The following is a 19,568-nucleotide window of genomic DNA, read 5'->3' on the forward strand; positions in this document are numbered from 1 at the left end:
CTTCCTCGCTTTAATCTTCCTGGTTTCGGTGGGGGCCCCGTATCGCTGCTACTGCTGCACCACGTCCACTGTCGCTCCGATGCACCGAATATGCTGCGCGATCGGCCGGTGTATTGCGTCGTTGCACTCTCGCACCGTTGTAGTGTTGCAGCTGCTGCTTGAGTGCACTACAGGTGCACTCCCCTGTGTGTTGCGTCACACTCGGCGTGTGTGAATTGTCGCGCGACTCTTGCACTCCTTGTGTGTGTATTATGGTACCACTTGTCGCAAACACTAACGAAACAACGAGTTAGCTGACGTGACTGTGGCTCGTTTAAAGATGGTGGCACTAGCACGATCCCTCCGAACAGCACATGGGTGCGATCGCTATCGCGTGTTCGAGAGATGAAACTGGAAATAAAAACCCTCTGCGAGGCGATAATGCTTCGTTAAACGCTGGTTCCTGAAGTCATCCGGAGAAAACAAACGTACCTGTTTGAAGGGCTTTTGGTTTTACATTTCTTATAAAAGAAATGTATAGAATTCGCTCAAACTTTCAAGATTTTTTCCGAGGCCCGGAGGGCCGAGTCTTATATACCAATCGACTCAGCTCGACGATTTGGGACAATGTCTGTGTGTGTGTGTGTGTGTCTGTGTGTGTGTGTATGTAACGGACAAATTCTCATTCGTGTTTCTCAGCAATGGCTGAACCGATCTTATCCAAACCAATTTTAAATGAAAGAACTAAAAAACAGTATGAACGCTATTAATTTGTTTTTGATTCTGATGTTTAGTTTCTAAGATATGAATGTTTGAATGCGTAAAAATGGCGTTTTTTGCAGTTTTTTTTTAATTATCTACCGAAATTGACAATATAGATTAACAATTTATATGTTTTTAGACAGCTTTAACGAATACCTTTCGAACAAGCTATAGATTGTTGAAATCGGACTATTATCAAAAGAGATATTTAACATTAAATGCGGACGAAAGATTTTTATCATTTCCCATTGCCAGAAATATGACCAAAAACTTGTAATCTATTATTAACGCCAAAACGGCTTATTTTAGGTCAATAGTATATTCGGAGAATTTAATGGAGGAAATATGCCCTTTCTTTTGGTATTGTGCTTTTGCTGATTAATCCCCCTATGAGTGAGATATTTTCACAAATTTTCTTGGAAGTGATTATATCGAAATGATGTCTTCAGCACATTTGTAGCTCTTTCTTTTGCGAATAACTTTACTGAAGACTTCAAATATCTATTTTGAATACTTTAAAAGTTATGGCTTGTTGTTTGTGGATTACTCTTTGTCGCCTATTTATTGTTCAATATAGAAATAATCCATTGAAATAAGCCAAACATTATTACGACAAATCGAATTTTGTATTTCATTTTTCTGTCTACAACCGCTAGAAATAATCACCGAACACTTCCAAGTTGTCTGGAAGGAACTTGATAACTTATCAGTGCAAAAATGTTCATTTGTGCGAACCTTCTGACTGCAATTTTTCTAACTAATGACCATCGGATCGATCTGAAACATATCGGAAAATGAAAAGCGAAATAAATAACTCCAAGCAACGGCGTAGCCCAGAGAAGGTTTTGGGGTTTAACACAATACAACGCCCCCCAAAAATTGACTTTTTTGGACTTTGGTACATTTTTGTCTTTCTCATATAGAAAGGTTATGCATCACTCTAAAAATCGTCAATCTTACCGGCCCGGAGGGAGTATGCAGTGAGGGGTTGCTACTTTAAAATTAAAACTAATTTAAAATTTCTTAACAAGTTGAAAATTTTCGGCAGGATCTGGACCTCCTGGACCTTTCTCCATAATCCGCCGCTGGTTTCAAGCGATGTTTCAGTATCACATAGTATCTCAAGATCGTTGCTGTCGATCCATTGTATGTATGTGCAAATCGTACTGAACATGTAATATTCATTTCCACTATTGTATTGAACATAACCAGCCATTGAATCGTAGTCTGGACAAATGAGACAAGCACAATTGCACCACTAGATGGATTAAGACAGGTTTTTTTGGGAATGCGTCGAGTTGAGACGAAAACGTAATATGATTAATAACTAGGATAACGCTTTCCGAATGTAGAGAGAAATTTATGAAAAATAACGATTTCCATTCGATTCTAGCAGGTTCTGATCGATTTTGATGAGCATTTGATTTTTGTTGTATGACCAATTATATGTATAAGTCAAATGTTTAAAATCAGTAATTTAAGGTCAAGATAGCATCATTTTGAAACCGCCAACTTCGGAGGTTTAGTATCTTCGATGAGTTTTACAAACGTTAAACAGCGCATCATTTGATAAAATAATTTTGACGGTATATCGTCCAAGAAGTATTTATGGTGAATTTTCTCAGGTTAATATTCATGACTACAATAAATTCTCAACAAATTCGCTAGACACGAACTCTGTTACTATTTTCTGAAAAATTAATTCTGCATAATTTTAAAACTTTAAAAATTACGGTTTCGGAATTATGCCGTTTGACAGTATGATCGATTTTCACCAAACCCCCACCAAACCGAATTTCTGGCTACGCCGCTGACTTCAAGTAAGTAGAAACAAAGTCGTTCTACACTCGTTCACAAGAAACTTCTTCGAATGCTAAATATCTATTATAATACATTGAAACCCTGATTTTATCAGCCAAATATGAACATATGTTTGATGGGCTCTAGCAGACAAACAAGACTGAATTCGAATAAATCCTTTCTTGAGCATGTTTTCCCTATCATGAAGATGGAAATATGCAAAAATTAAAAGTTCATCATAATCAGAAATAGTTATCAGACTACATCAAGGGACGGGAAGAATATTTTAACAGCTTCAGTTTATTATAAAGAAAAAAAAAAGATGGGTGGGTAATGTCTGCGACATAACCGGAGAGATGTAGAATACATAAGGAACACGTTCTTCAAATATGTTGATACTCATTGGAATTTTCGGACAAAAGGTGATTTGGGCGAGGAATATTTCAAATTATTCTTTACAAAAATGATGGTGGTCCTAATAAGGACCGGTTTTGTTGGCGTTGTTGGCCTTGGTGAGGGAGATGGCTAACGATGAAATTAATTGTTAGCATGAGGAAGTCGCGTAGTACTGGCCAATGGAAGAACAGATAATAATTGATTCCTGAAAATCAATTTTTCTTTATTCATGTAAATTACACATACTTACAAATCTAATCGAAGATTCCTGGTCATATTTCTGAATCATTAGTGCGAACATTGTGTAATTTGGTTAAGTACAATGAAAGTTACAAACTTTCCAAACTCGACCTTCTGTTCCTTCAGAAATATTGAAATGGGGTGTCTATATTAAACCGTTAGTCGTGGTCACAATAAAAAAGATGGGTGGGTAATGTCTGTTACATAACCGGAGCGTCGTGATTTCAATTCGAGACGTTAATTTAAATCTAATAATATTCAACAGAATCACGTTTGAATGGGAAATTTTCAAATAATTCTCTATGGTAATAATGGTGGTTCTGAAAAGAACCTTTGGTATCGGCGTTGGTGTTGATGGTGATGCGCTGAATCGTTGGATATTTTTGGCATGATAGTTACGTGCCTGGCGAACTGTTTTGTAGCCTCGAACAAAACGACAAGACTGGCTTCTTCGGGTACCATTACGGCTGAACTTTATAAGCTTAGCTCGACTTTGAAATCCTGCACAATCTCACGAATCAGACACTGGTAGGGCCATTTTGTTTGCTACTAGCACGGAGCTGCACAAAAAAATCATTTAATGCAGTTAGTTCACAGAGGCTGCCAAAAAGCTCGAATAGAAGCATACGACTTCAACATTTCTCTTAAACACATGCAACAACACATTCGTTTTGGTAATACTGATAATAACAGTAGAAAGGAATGGAAAAGCAGTGCATTCCACACAACGTATTATGTTGATTGTTGAAAATTTGTTACACACCTTAAAATGGAAGTTTCAGTTTAACTCTCACTAGAACACAATTGATTGGTCCTGAAAAGAACCGTTGCTTTTATTGTAATTTACGCCCACTCCCAGCTGACACTGTGAGCCAGTTTGATTTCTTTTGCGAGAAAGTTACGTAGGGTGAAGTGCCTATTTTTACCATACTAAGGAGGGCGCCTCACTGATTCATTAATTTCTCGGCCTACAAACAATGGAATGCGTACAAATTGGCATCAATAGCTTTGCTTCGTTGTTAAGTACCAAGATAATAACATACATGCGCTGAAAACAGTGAAATTCTCGTGTTTAAGCGCAACGAAAACACGAATCGAGTGCCCCTATTGTTGCGCTACCATTTGACTCAATGCGTTAAACAAAGATGGCAGACACTGCTCTAACCAACGGCTTCAAATGGGTAGCGCAATAATAGAAACATAGCGATAATGGGCTCATCACCCTACTTGGCGCACTATTTTGTATCCTCAAACAAACCGACCAAGTAGGCATCACTGGCTTCATTACGGCTGAGTTTTGTAAGCGTAGCTCGACTTTGAAGTAATACACAACCTTACGAACCAGACGCTGAAGTGTTAGCCAGCGGATTAGTTTCTCCGTTGCCCTTTATTTGGGGCGAAATACTGGCATGGCGACAGTTCCTGATCGGTAGTTGGTTGCGATGGGCCACCAGTAGCTGGGGCACTTTTGCGGACCGTCATCATTGCCAACTGCTTTCCTCCGGTGGACTGGCTGCTTGCTAGTGCTTGAACGAATACGAATGATGAGAAAAACCGACCGACCAATATTCATATATGAAAACACGAGAAAGCACTACTATCACTCTCTCGCTCGTTTTCGTGCCATTCCTGTGCCTTTCCTTTCCGTTCGGCTACCAATACTAGCATAACCAAAACGAATATTCTGTCTTTCCATCGCCTTCAATCTAGTGGCCAGTGCTAGCAAACTTGTATGTTCAGTTTTTCAATAACAACATTCCAACAATATTTTCAAAGAATGTTGAAGATTTGAAAAGAAGGAAGGAAAAGATTTTCACAAATTTAAATTCTTTTGTCTTATTTGTTAGCGGTGATACTGGCCATGGGATGGTGGGGGAACACCCACATTCGTTTGTTATGATGGTATTAGCAGCAGAAAGGAATGGAAAAGCAGTGCACGAAAACGAGCGAGAGAGGATAATTTAAATTCTCTTTCTTTCTTTCCACACATCGTATTTCTTATATAGCTTTCTGAAAATTATTTGTTATACACCATAAAATGTAAATTTCAGTTTAACTCTTATTAGAACACAATTAATTGGTCCTGTAAAGAACCGATTATTGTTTTATTGCGGGAGCATAATTCAGACGCACTCCCCGCGGACACGGTGAGCCAGTTTAACTCTTATTAGAACGCAGATTAGTTTCTCTGTTGCCCTTTAGTTGGGGCGAAATTCTTGCAGGGCGACAGTTCCTGATCGGGTTGCGATGAGTCACCAGTAGCTGGGGCACTTTTTCCGACCGTCGTCATCGCCAACTGCTTTCCTTCGGTGGACTGGCTGCTTGCTAGTGCTTGAACTTGAACGAATACGAATGATGAGAAAAACCGACCGACAGATATTTTTATAATCGCGCTAATATGCACTACTATTGCTTTCTCGCTCGTTCTCGTGCCGTGCATGAGCCTTTCCTTTCCGTCCGGCTTCTAATGGCCTAACCAAAGGAATATGCCGTCTTTTCCCCACCAACTGCTCTCGTCAAGCAACCCAATGCGAATAATCATAGGAACAAACATGTAGTGGACCTATATATAAACTTTTCATTATTTTATTGTTCGGTTGGTCTACCAAAGTGACGGCTCTGTGCGGGATGGGCTGAAAATTTTCACTTTTCCGAGTCGTTTTCGAAAGGTTTTTCAAAACACAATTTTTTGTTATTAGTGCATGTTATACATAATTCAAATTTTAATACAGCATAGAGGAACATATTTTCAACAAATTGGCCTAAAAATCAAATCATTCTGTTAAGTATGATAAAAGTTATTAACGTTCAAAATCTGACGCGGCGCCGCAGCCGATATTTTGAAACGGGACCCCTATATTGAAAGCTTAAATGTATTCTACATTGAAAAAATTGCTCGATTTAGTCAATGTCCCCATTTTGTCAGCCTAAAATACACCATGAGACTGATAAAAATGGGTCTTTATTGTATGTATTATTCACTGTGTTTCACATTAATAGGTACATTTCATTTTTGGGGATTTTTTAATGTATCGAACTACAACAATTTTTAGGTAATTTTCAAGGGGTTTTTTTATAGACTTCTTCCAAAATTTGGCGAACCTATTCCAATTCGTATACCAATTAATTGGTATACTTAAGGGTTAATATGTTACAGATAGAGAAAATACTGAAATTTTCAGCTTTTTTCTTACACAATATTACGAAAGTTTATTAAACAATTTTTCTTAAAATTATAAACTATTTGAAATTTTTTAATAGTATAATTTTTTTTATTGAACCGTGATTTTTTAATAAATAGTGACCATCGCTTCACAACGTAGTCTATTTTTCATGGCTTGCGGTGAGCACGATCTCTCGAATTTCTGAACTGAAAATTATGAAATAGAAATTAATTTTTAGTATTCTTTACCCGCTGGTGCCCTAAGACGATTTCGCTAGATTTTCAGAGCACTGTGCACACAGTGCATTAACGCAAGTGACGGAAGGTTATCGAAAAGTTTCGTGAAAATGAAAATTCCAGTAATGATGATGATTTTCCCAAACGGTTAGTTTTCGAGAGGTTTTTATTTGTTCTTTGTCATTAGGATTACACCCAAAACAATTTCCCAATGCAAAAAAGGCATTACATCCTTTCGTGCATATTCCGAATTAGAATCATGCCTTCTTCGCATTGTAGACCAATCATAGTTACTGCATTACACCAACACAGCTTGATTCATGATGAAATAAATTGATTGAGAATACACGCTACCATATTATCTGCCCGCATGTAAAAGTATTAGTTGATTTTGCTTGCTGAGTCTGCCAAAAAGGTGGTGTATTCTATACATGAATACCTCTGTGGTGTTTGTAAGAACTTCTGTCTTCATACACAGTTACGCTTTTTGTCTGCGAACAGCTCAATTCCAACCACACTAAACGCGTGAACAGTTTACGTTCACGAGAGTGTGTGATATACGCGTGATTTTCCCATAGCGAATGGCGTTTGTAGTAAAATCATCGCTCTCTCATTCTGTGCTTCAGAGAAGAGTGGTAGAAAATGATTTGTGCTCAGATTGATTTGCGATGATCGTTGCCCAGGGCGATGATGTGCGCTGGATTCGCATGTTCGGGAAATAATATAAACTGAAATGAGTAACTGCCACTGCAGCTCAAAAGTGCAAAATCATGTCATCACTGTCCTTATAGTTTATGATACTTTAAACTTAGATACTTTTACTGCGAAATACTGATATGATATCACCTGAAAGTACTGTTAATATGAGGAATACCAGAAATGATTGGCGGACGGCTTCTATCCGACAAATGTTGAATTAACTTGTTAACCCAATGTTTCCATATAGGTAACTTTCTCCTGCGTATAGTGCGCTTAAATAATCATTAATCATTATTTATGAACCTATCTAGTGGCTAGAAGTCGCATATCGCTGGTAAATTTAGGGTTTAGAGAACGCCGAAAGCTCAACATATTATCAAAACAAAATCATCACCCACACCCCACCAATTTGATGATGCTATAAATTGTTCTCTCCGCAGCATGTGATCAGTAGAAAGGCGAAATGGAAACTGTTCCTTGAGCGTGTATTAGTATTTTAAGAGCGAACATGTATCCGAGTGGAGATGTCCTTTACATGTGTATTAGTGCGGAGTCATTTTAATACTAATACTCCGATATCGTTGAATTCACTAATACATTTCCAACTGTGGGTTTGTGTAAGTTTCTGTGGTGTAATCGCCTTAATGCATTTTTGTCCCGGATAAATATCGCTTTATATGCATTATACCAGTTACAATGCAAAATTCTCATTAGAATCATGCTTATTCGCATGTAATTCATACGGTTCGCGTTTTGGGTGTAGCGATAATAATTCAAATCAAGGATACTACTGGGAAGTCACCTTTAGAAAAAGTCGATGTCGAAGTAAAATTTGGAACTATACACGCATGCACTTCAGAGATAGCGTGATATCAGGAGCTGCGATTTCATTTCAACAAATGTAAACATAAGGCTTTTTTCATACATGCGAATGAGGGCTTTGAAACGCAACCAATTAACCAAAAAATTTTGATTCTACGATATTGCTTTCTTAAACTACAGCAAAAAATACAACGGGCGAAACTGTATTTTTGTTTGTTTATTTAAAGTTTCGTCCTCCACGCTCCATGCAAACAAACAGGGCGATACTTTTTTTGCTAGCAGTTTAGAAGCGAAACTGTCATTTTCGTATTTTTTTGAGGATTATCAAGCTGATACCAGCTGTAAATAGTAACAATGATCGCTATTGAAAAAAACCCGGACGAAATCGGTGGTGTATAACGGTATTTATTGTAAAAAAAACGTAAGAACGATATTTCAATGCTGATAGGTGGGACCGAAAAAGTAAACAATCGCCAAAGGGGCGATGCTATCATTTTGTAAATTTTAATAGCAAAAACAAATTTTAATTTAATAATTTCAAATACTTTATGAAGTTTTGGGTTTCGATCACTGAATCATGCAATCTAGGATATAAAAAACACAATAGTTCTTAAATAGGAAATAAAAGTCTGGAAATATTCACTGTTGATTTTCTTTGAATGGTGTCACTGCTTGTATCGCCCTTTTCAAGAAAAAGCGTTGATTTCTTAGTTCTCAGTCGCGTTGGTAATTTGAGTAAAGTATAAACTTCAAATCTATTCAAAAAATGCGATTTTTTTGGCTCAGTACAATATATAACCCCTTTAGGAAAATTCAGTTTTCCCAGCACAATTTAGATATTTTATTAACAGAGCATTAACAATAATTCGTAATATGTCTATTTTATGGGCCATTTTTTCGCTTCCCATTGATTTGATTTGAGATTTCTAGCAATGATGTTGTCCTATGCTGATTTGAGCGATTCTCTGAGTCCTGCCACTTTCCCATGTAGTATGTGTTATCAAAAACATCGCGAAGCATCAAGTTCTAAATGTTCTCAAACGATAGAATATCCGAAGAGAATGATAAGAGTTATAAGAAATGTCTCATCACACTGTTAGGTGGATTAAAAGCGTTTTTACTTTCCGGTTTGTTTTGCACAATTGTCTTTTTGTAATGCGTGTATCTGCCACGGAATCCTATTTCGGGAGATCGAGCTGAACGAGGTAGAATAAATTAGCATCCGTTTGATGGGAAGGTGCTATATTTTTACCTGAACGGTGTTTGGATCACTCTCCGACGGATCGGCCGCAATTCAGCTAGCCCAAATTTTCACTGTTCGTCAACTATATCACCACTCACTTTTACTACGAACCACACGCCACAATTGTTCTGATCTCTTTGACTGCTGATCAAGGCTTTGTTGAAGATGATCCTCGTTGCGGTGCGAGAATGAGATGACTATTGTCATTGGAGATTTGATGTAAGAGAAAGATCGCTAGTTTTGTTTTAGATCGGCTGCGTTCTGAAGTGCGGTTTAGGAATGCACTGTGAGAAATGCTTCGGAATTTTGTCGGTCGAATTTCGAAGTGTAACACGTATGTACACGAAAGTGACAGTCCTGCACAGCACGATTGTATAGTTCCACCCTTGCGAATGGTCTTTGCGAATTAGCGCGAGTTTGTAACTTTGGCGCCCAAATAAAAAAACCCACTCTCGCGTACAGCAACTTGCGAACAGTCAGGTGAGTGATCAGTGAGTAATAAATAATTTTTCGGTGGATCATCAACAAGTGCATCAACATGGAGTTGGCGCATCTCACCCCAGAAGAATTGGATTTCGAACTAATGGTGAGAGCAGTTCAAGGTTGGAGAGGAAAAGATAGCAACTGGAAAATCACAAAACTATCACAACTCATCAGCAAGGAGAACAATGGAGGAGCACTTACACCTACATCGTCTTCACATGTGCTTTCGGACGTCGATAGCATATACCAGTGTCAAGCAAAATTACCACAAATTAGACAGGCTTTGGAATCAGCATTACGGAAGAAGGACGAAGGTCCGATAAAGATCTACAGGTCAAGGCTTTTACACTACAGATTCAGACTGTCTATTATATCGGATTCATTAATCACAGTAAATGCTAACAAAACGTTGGTAAAGCTCGACAAAACTCTGGAAAGAATTGAAGCTTTTTTAGTGAATATATCGGTTGTGAATTCAGAACAACAAGAGAACGACCCCGATCCAGAAGAAGTACCCGGAGATCAAGAGACTCTTCAACGGCTCAAGATCGCCCAGCTTCAATCAAGCATAAAAGAAGCTTCCCAGCAGCAACAACAATTAGAGCAGGAACTTCAGGAACAGTTACTTCAACAACAATTGCAGCAACCGACAAATTAACCCGTCTCGGACGATCAGCGTGAACAAGAACAGCAAATGCATCAACAGCAAATGGAGCAACAACAGCAGCAATTACAGCAGCAACAAGAGATGATACGTCAGCATCAGCAACAACTACGACAAGAACAGCAGATTAGACTTCAACAACAACGGCAAGGACAGCAGCTTCAACAATCACTTGATCAGATGCAACAGCAACGACAGCAATTGGAACAACAGTTACACCAGGAACAGATACAGCGACAGCAAATTGAAGCGCAGCTACGAGAGCAACAAAATAAAGGTGTGTTGCAGCAAGGTTTTCAGAACAACTCCATTCCGGGACATTGGGATCCTTATCTACGAAATCAATCAGGAATGCCACAACAGCAACGTGAATTGGACAATATTCCTCCTCACTTGCGAGAGGATTTCATACGGTTTTTGGGATCGCAAGGCAGACCCAATACACCTACAATGTCGAATCTACAAGCGACTCCAAACAGATTCTCTGCGCCGGTCCATAAATGGCCTTTTGAAAAAACTCTGGTCAAACGAACATCATCCAGTTAGGTGAATTTCTCAACCAAGTAAACACTTACGCCGATACGGAAGGAATTGATGAGCAAACACTACTCCGTTCAGTTAAGCATTTACTCAAAGGGCGAGCTCTTCAGTGGTACACACGCTCCTACATCCACCTTACCAGTTGGGAAGTGTTCAAATCGGAAATAAAGCAGGAGTTCTTACCTCCTAACTATTCCGAGACCATCAAACAAGATCTGTACTTACGGTTCCAAGGGTCAAACGAATCGTTTACGACGTTCTACAGAGATCTAGTAGCTGCTTTTGAAATAGTTGAACCAGCACTATCAGACTCGGAAAAACTTTTCATCATGAAATCCCATCTGAACTCGGACTACACTCCGATAGCTGCTGCATCACGAACGATAACAGTCAAGGAATTAGTTGCTGTTTGTAAAGACTTTGAAGTGTCTCGGTCCTATTCGATTCGGGGTAGGGCTAGTGGTCGACTCCTCGCATTCCTTGGAACAAACCTGAAACTCCGGCATTTCAGCGTCCAGTGACGAGCAGGGTGGACAATCCCAACCGGCAACTATTCAATAGACACCCGTTCAACACAGCGCAGGTTAACACGCTTGAACTCAAACCAGACGGGGAAGAAGACTGGAACCCTCTTGAAATACAGGAACGCGAAGCATTCCATCAGGGCGTGGCCATACAGAATGAAATAACGGCAAGTGCCACGGAAGAAGTTAACGCAGTTCACCTGCAACAGAATTGGAAGGAAAGGACAGCTACAGAGCCACAGCAACCGAGCAGTAGCGAGCATCGCACAAGGAATTCGGTACCAACTATCATCTGTTGGCAGTGCGAAAATCCAGGTCACACTAATCCAAACTGTCCCAGCCAGAACACACACTCACACTCGGCGTGTGTGAATTGTCGCGCGACTCTTGCACTCCTTGTGTGTGTATTATGGTACCACTTGTCGCACACACTAACGAAGCAACGAGTTAGCTGACGTGACTGTGGCTCGTTTAAAGATGGTGGCACTAGCACGATCCCTCCGAACAGCACATGGGTGCGATCGCTATCGCGTGTTCGGGAGATGAAACTGGAAATAAAAACCCTCTGCGAGGCGATAATGCTTCGTTAAACGCTGGTTCCTGAAGTCATCCGGAGAAAACAAACGTACCTGTTTGAGGGGCTTTTGGTTTTTACTTTCCGGTTTGTTCTGCACAATTGTCTTTTTGTAATGCGTGTATCTGCCACGGAATCCTATTTCGGGAGGTCGAGCTGATCGAGGTAGAATAAATTAGCATCCGTTTGATGGGAAGGTGCTATATTTTTACCTGAACGGTGTTTGGATCACTCTCCGACGGATCGGCCGCAATTCAGCTAGCCCAAATTTTCACCGCTCGTCAACTATATCACCACTCACTTTTACTACGACCCACACGCCACAATTGTTCTGATCTCTTTGACTGCTGATCAAGGCTTTGTTGAAGATGATCCTCGCTGCGGTGCGAGAATGAGATGACTATTGTCACTGGAGATTTGATGTAAGAGAAAGATCGCTAGTTTTGTTTTAGATCGGCTGCGTTCTGAAGTGCGGTTTAGGGAATGCACTGTGAGAAATGTTTCGGAATTTTGTCGGTCGAATCTCGAAGTGTAACATGCTTCTTAGAATCATTGGCAGCTACAGGATTGAAATTTTTTTCATGCTCCATGACATATAAAATTCAAAACAAAACTATTATCACTATACGCGTTACGAAAGGGGCTTGTTGAGTACGCAATTTGCTGTTATAATGAAAATGTTGATAAAGGCCGTATTTGAAAGAATCGTAAAACGTATTTATTTTTTTCCATCCCTGGTCCATCTTTTGGTATATCAAGAGTTTTTGATGACTCATTTGACCAATTGAGCTCTCAAATAGAGGTAGGGTTACCGCCTCTAGTGGTACTTTGACCAGCAGAATTTTAATGAGCAGGGGATAGACTTCAAGAGACACATGGGTATGCGTTGAAATCAATTGGAATTTCGAATTAAAGTGATCTCGACTCGACAGAATTTTGGAGCCCTTCCATTGCTTTTTATTGTATAAAACGCTTAAAAACAAATAAATATGCACTGTTTTATTTCCTTTGTAGCTCGTAGCACTAGGAGGAAAAATATCTTATTTTCTTCACATTCACCGCACAGTGTAATGTTTTGTTAAAGCACACCACTTTTCTGTGCCGTTCACATTTAGTTGTATGTTTTTGCATTTGTTACCAGTTTTATTGGTTTAGTTGTTGTTGCTTACTCGGATATTCACAAAGAATCCAAAAGCACCAACCACTCTCGCTGTGAAGGATAACCTTAGCGAGCTTTGCTCTGCTCCTCTGTAAACAAACACGGGGTGTGAAATCACACTTCAGTTTCATTCGAGAATATTTGTGTGGAACATTAATCCATTGAAGCGAAGGTTCAATGGTTCAATAATATTTGTCAACGACAAGAGGAGCCCTCCTCAACAATTAGGGCCTGCAACCCGAGGATGATGTTTATGAGGACTGGGTGCTGGGCGATTCCTGATAAAAAAAAGCAACGCAAAATATTTCGATACTAATCCAGCGCTTTCGAAGATTGGAAATACAATAAATAAAAAAATCGATTTCAAATTGGCGAAATTTGAAGACAACCTCATGACTTCTAATCAAACCATTTAATTGTTTAACCCTTACAAGTCTGATCATATTTATGTTTCGATTATAGACATGTTAACCTTAAGGTCATTCGCTTCTTCATTCAGGTTAGGAATTTTCCTATAGCAAATCTGTATTCCTGTGTGCGGGGTTGGGATTCGAACACAGGTGAGCTGCGTACATGATATTCAATGTACAAATTCCGCTATGCCCGCTCGAGTCTGATCTTGTTTCGATACGAACATTAGGTTGGTATAAACATAGTTGATATCAAATATGCAGGAGTTTAGAATTTTAGCTATTTTAGTTACCTCATACACAAGATATTGAATTTTTAATTATATTCTCAAATTTTTTTTTTCGAAAAAATATTTGTCAAAATTTTATTTTCTGTTAAAAATCCGGGCCCCCTTCAAAACTCCGGGCCCGGGGGGAAACACCCCGGTCCCCCCCCCCTCTCGGCGGTCCTGCATATGGGTTCATAAACGTCAACAAAATAAACAAAACAAGCGAAAGCAAAGTTGATGCGCTTTTGGATGCTATTTTTAGTTGATACATTTTAAGGTTTTAATAACACAAAAGCTTTGAAAATGACCAGTTTTTTTGTCACACATTCTATTCTACTCTCCATATCGTTATTTGTATGTATTGAAGATAAGTTTGAGTATTTCAATACTGTTAATTGAGCATTTAACAAAAATGGGCGCTGTTGGGGTAAGACCGACAGTTTTTGGGTGGGGTAAGACCGACACGGTGTTTAGATAATTGGGTTCGTTTTTGATTCGATACAAACGAATGGGTATATTTGTTGTGTTCAATTATACTATAATTACGTCATGTTAATAATTGAAATACACGGAAACTATGTTTTTACATTTCTTATAAAAGAAATGTATAGAATTCGCTCAAACTTTCAAGATTTTTTCCGAGGCCCGGAGGGCCGAGTCTTGTATACCAATCGACTCAGCTCGACGATTTGGGACAATGTCTGTGTGTGTGTCTGTGTGTGTATGTAACGGACAAATTCTCATTCGTGTTTCTCAGCAATGGCTGAACCGATCTTATCCAAACCAATTTTAAATGAAAGAACTAAAAAACAGTATGAACGCTATTAATTTGTTTTTGATTCTGATGTTTAGTTTCCAAGATATGAATGCTTAAATGCGCAAAAATGGCGTTTTTTGCAGTTTTTTCAAATTATCTGCCGAAATTGACAATATAGATTAACAATCATTCGTTTTCGAGCTCTCCATCGAGACAGAGGTTGTTTTTTCTAGTCCGTAGTGCTGTGTGAGGCGATAAAGAATAGTTTTAATCCGCATTCAAGGTTATTTTGCCAGTTCGGTTTGGTCCTCAGTCTTTTGTTCGCGTGTGAGGATTAAACAATAGCCAGCTGTATAAGCTGGATCGGTTCGTCGTTGGACACCAGTTTAAAGCTAAGTGGTTTTTGTCTTTTGTAACACATTTATTGCTTTCTTCCGTCTGCGCGGGCGCTGACCCCGTGCGTTGACGTTTTCTATGGTTCCCTCTCCGGATGGTCAAATGGAAGTTGAATCGGGTTCAACTTCTAAGGCTCCCCCCCGGCCCAAATGCTATCCAGAACTCTCAACTGGTCCATTTGTGGTCTTCTTTCGGCCCAAGACTAAATCACTGAATCTTCTTCAGATTTCTAGAGACCTGACGGAACGGTTCTCGACTGTGACCGAAATTTCAAAGGTCCGCTCGGACAAGATAAGGGTGTTGCTAGCCAACTCAAAGCAGGCAAACGATATTGCTTGCTGTGAGCACTTTACGCGGGATTATACCGTGTATATTCCGGCTGTAAGAGTACAATCCGAAGGCGTCGTAACCGATGAGAGTTTGACGTGCGAGGATCTGCTGAAGTACGGGGTTGGCCGATTCAGAGACCGCTTACTTCAGCCAGTTAAAATACTTGAGTGCAAACGTTTGCACTCAGTAGTAGTTGCGGGGGATGGTTCAAAAACGTACCCCCAATCAAACTCTTATCGGGTGACCTTCGCTGGTACCGCTTTGCCAAATTTCGTCCTCTTGCACAAGGTTCGTCTGCCTGTGCGTCTGTTTGTGCCGCGGGTCATGAATTGCACAAAGTGTAAACAACTGGGTCACACAGCCACCCATTGTAGCAACAAGGCCCGCTGTGGAAAATGCGGGGAGAATCATCTAGATGATTCGTGCAGTAAGCAAGCCGAAAAGTGTCCTTACTGTGCGGAGAGTCTGCATGATATCTCGGCATGTTCCGCGTACAAACTACGCGGGGATAAACTGAAACGTTCCCTTGCGGGACGATCCAAACATTCTTTCGCAGAAATGTTAAAGAATGCTACGCCACCATCCTCAGCAAACATCTATACTCACTTGCCTCCTGACGAGGGCGAGGCTGGTAACCCACAAGAGGGAACATCTACTAGGGTGCCTAGAATTTATAGGAAGAGGAGGAACACTTCCTCTCGTAAAGTTCCTTGTAAAGGCCAGAAGGTGTCCCTTGAGGGGGGTCCGAAAGTCACATCTATTGGAAGTGTTGCAACCAAACCGAAGCAATTAGCTCCTGGTCTCGGAGGATTAAGCTCAGAGAAGGAGTTCCCAGCACTTCCAGGAACATCAAAAATCCCAAGTGTTCCTTTGTTTCAGTTCGAGAGTAATCACAGCACTGGAATTATAAAACTCTCGGACATAGTGGACTGGATAATAAAAACTTTCAATATTACTGATCCTATTAAAAGTCTTATGTTAGCTTTTCTCCCTACAGTGAGAACATTTTTGAAGCAGTTGACTGCTAAATGGCCCCTCCTCTCAGCGATTGTATCCTTCGATGGCTAACTCATCGAACGAGGTCACGGATTTTATCACTGTTCTACAGTGGAATTGCAGAAGTATCATCCCGAAAATCGATTCCTTCAAAATTTTAATAAATAATTTGAGTTGCGATGCATTTGCATTATGTGAAACTTGGTTAACTTCCGACATCGATCTCAACTTCCACGACTTTAATATTATTCGCCTGGATCGAGACACCCCCTATGGAGGAGTGCTTTTGGGGATCAAAAAGTGCTATTCCTTCTACAGAATTAACCTTCCCTCGATAACAGGTATTGAAGTTGTCGCTTGTCAAGTAACTACCAAAGGCAAATGCCTTTGCATAGCTTCCATATATATTCCCCCCAACACCGCGGTTGGGCACCGACGGCTACAAGACATCTTAGAATCCCTGCCAGCACCGCGACTAGTTTTAGGAGACTTTAACTCTCACGGTACAGCATGGGGTTGCCTCTATGATGATAACCGGTCTTCCTTAATTCAGGATCTTTGCGATAACTTCAATTTGACAATTTTAAACACGGGTGAAATGACACGGATTCCTGCTCCTCCAGCGCGCCCGAGCGCCTTAGACTTGTCCCTTTGCTCAACATCGCTGCGGTTAAATTGCACGTGGAAGGTAATTCCTGTAATTCCTGATCCCCACGGCAGCGACCATCTGCCGATTGTAGTCTCAATCAATAACGGTTCAAGGCCATTGAAATCAATCAATATTTCGTATGACCTCACACGAAATATCGATTGGAAGAGCTATGCTGCCGCGATATCCGACAACATCGAATCTACCCAAGAACTTCCTCCGGAGGAAGAGTACAGCTTTTTGGCTGGCTTGATTCTCGACAGCGCGAATCAAGCTCAGACTAGGCCAGTACCCGGCGCGAACATACAAAAACGTTCTCCCAATCCCTGGTGGGATAAAGAGTGCTCAGACGTGTACGCAGAGAAGGCCGCCGCGTTTAAGACCTTCCGGAACGACGGGTTACCCGCCAGTTTTCGACAGTACGCGACGTTAGACAAGCGAATGAAGAGTTTGATGAAAGCCAAAAAACGCGATTATTGGCGCCGGTTCGTCGACGGATTAACGAGAGAAACATCGATGAGCACTCTTTGGGGAACAGCCCGACGTATGCGAAATCGAAACAGTACTAATGAGAGCGTGGAATATTCAAACCGTTGGATATTCGATTTCGCCAAGAAGGTTTGTCCGGATTCCGCCCCGGCACAGAAGATTTACCGCGCCGCGTATCCTCACGATAGCGCGAACGAAACACCTTTTTCGATGGTGGAGTTCTCACTTGCTCTCTTGTCGTGTAACAATAAAGCTCCGGGGCCAGACAGAATCAAATTCAACTTGTTGAAGAATCTGCCTGACTCTGCCAAGAGACGCTTGTTGAACTTATTTAATAAGTTTCTCGAGGCTAACATTGTCCCACTCGATTGGAGACAAGTGAAGGTCATCGCCATCCAAAAACCAGGAAAACCAGCCTCCGACCACAATTCGTACCGTCCGATTGCAATGCTATCCTGTATCCGGAAGTTGTTCGAGAAAATGATCCTATCCCGCCTCGACAATTGGGTCGAAGCAAATGGCTTACTGTCAGATACACAATTTGGCTTTCGCAAAGGCAAAGGGACGAACGATTGTCTTGCGTTGCTCTCAACTGAAATTCAAATGGCCTATGCTAGCAAAGAGCAGATGGCATCAGTTTTCTTAGATATTAAGGGGGCTTTTGATTCAGTTTCGATCAACATTCTTTCAGAGAAGCTGCACCAGCATGGTCTTTCAGCGACTTTAAACAACTTTTTACTAAACTTGTTGTCGGAAAAGCACATGCATTTTTCGCATGGTGACTTATCGACATCACGATTTAGCTACATGGGCCTTCCCCAGGGCTCATGTCTAAGCCCCCTTTTATACAATTTCTATGTCAACGACATTGATGAATGTCTTGACAATTCCTGCACGTTAAGGCAACTTGCAGACGATGGCGTGGTGTCTGTTACGGGACCCAAAGCTGTCGATCTACAAGGACCATTACAGAATACCCTGGACAATTTGTCTGCTTGGGCTATTAAGCTGGGTATCGAATTCTCCACGGAGAAAACTGAGCTAGTTGTATTTTCAAGGAAGCGTGAACCAGCACAACTACAGCTTCTATTAATGGGTCAAACTATCGCTCAGGTCTTCACAGTAAAATATCTAGGGGTCTGGTTCGACTCGAAAGGTACTTGGGGATGCCATATTCGGTATCTGAAACAGAAATGCCAACAAAGGATCAACTTTCTTCGTACAATAACCGGAACATGGTGGGGTGCCCACCCAGGAGACCTAATTAGGTTGTATCAAACAACGATACTGTCGGTAATGGAATACGGATGCTTCTGCTTTCGCTCCGCCGCGAACATACATTTCATCAAACTCGAAAGAATTCAGTATCGTTGTTTGCGTATCGCCTTAGGGTGCATGCAGTCGACCCATACGATGAGTCTCGAAGTGCTGTCGGGCGTTCTCCCGTTGAAAAATCGATTTTGGGAACTCTCATATCGATTGCTCATTCGATGCGATATCTTGAACCCGGTCGTGATTGAAAATTTCGAAAGGCTTGTTGAGCTCAATTCTCAGACCCGTTTCATGTCCCTGTACTTTGACTACATGGCGCAGAATATTAACCCTTCTTCTTACAATCCCAACCGTGTGCATTTCATAAATACTTCTGAATCTACTGTTTTCTTCGACACATCCATGAAAGACGAGATTAGTGGAATTCCGGACCACATACGCCCACAAGTGGTTCCAAACATTTTTTATAATAAATTCCGAGAAGTCGACTGTTCTAAGATGTTTTATACTGACGGATCAAACCTCGAAGGATCCACTGGCTTCGGTATTTTCAATCAAAAGTTCACCGCCTCCTACAAACTCAGTGACCCTGCTTCAGTTTACGCCGCAGAACTAGCTGCCATTCAGTATACCCTTGGAGTCATTGAAACATTACCCGCAGACCATTACTTCATCGTTTCGGATAGCCTCAGTTCCATTGACGCTATTCGCTCGA

General features: G+C 40.7%; 1 protein-coding gene across 1 annotated transcript in view; it reads right to left on the bottom strand.

Moving 5' to 3' along the window:
- Positions 1 to 19,568, bottom strand: part of LOC131683235 (neurogenic locus notch homolog protein 1) — a 542,971-nt gene that overhangs the window by 45,030 nt on the left and 478,373 nt on the right. The gene's annotated exons all lie outside the window — the stretch shown is intronic.

The sequence above is a fragment of the Topomyia yanbarensis genome, chromosome 2, assembly GCF_030247195.1.
Source record: "Topomyia yanbarensis strain Yona2022 chromosome 2, ASM3024719v1, whole genome shotgun sequence".
Taxonomy (NCBI): Eukaryota; Metazoa; Arthropoda; class Insecta; order Diptera; family Culicidae; genus Topomyia; species Topomyia yanbarensis.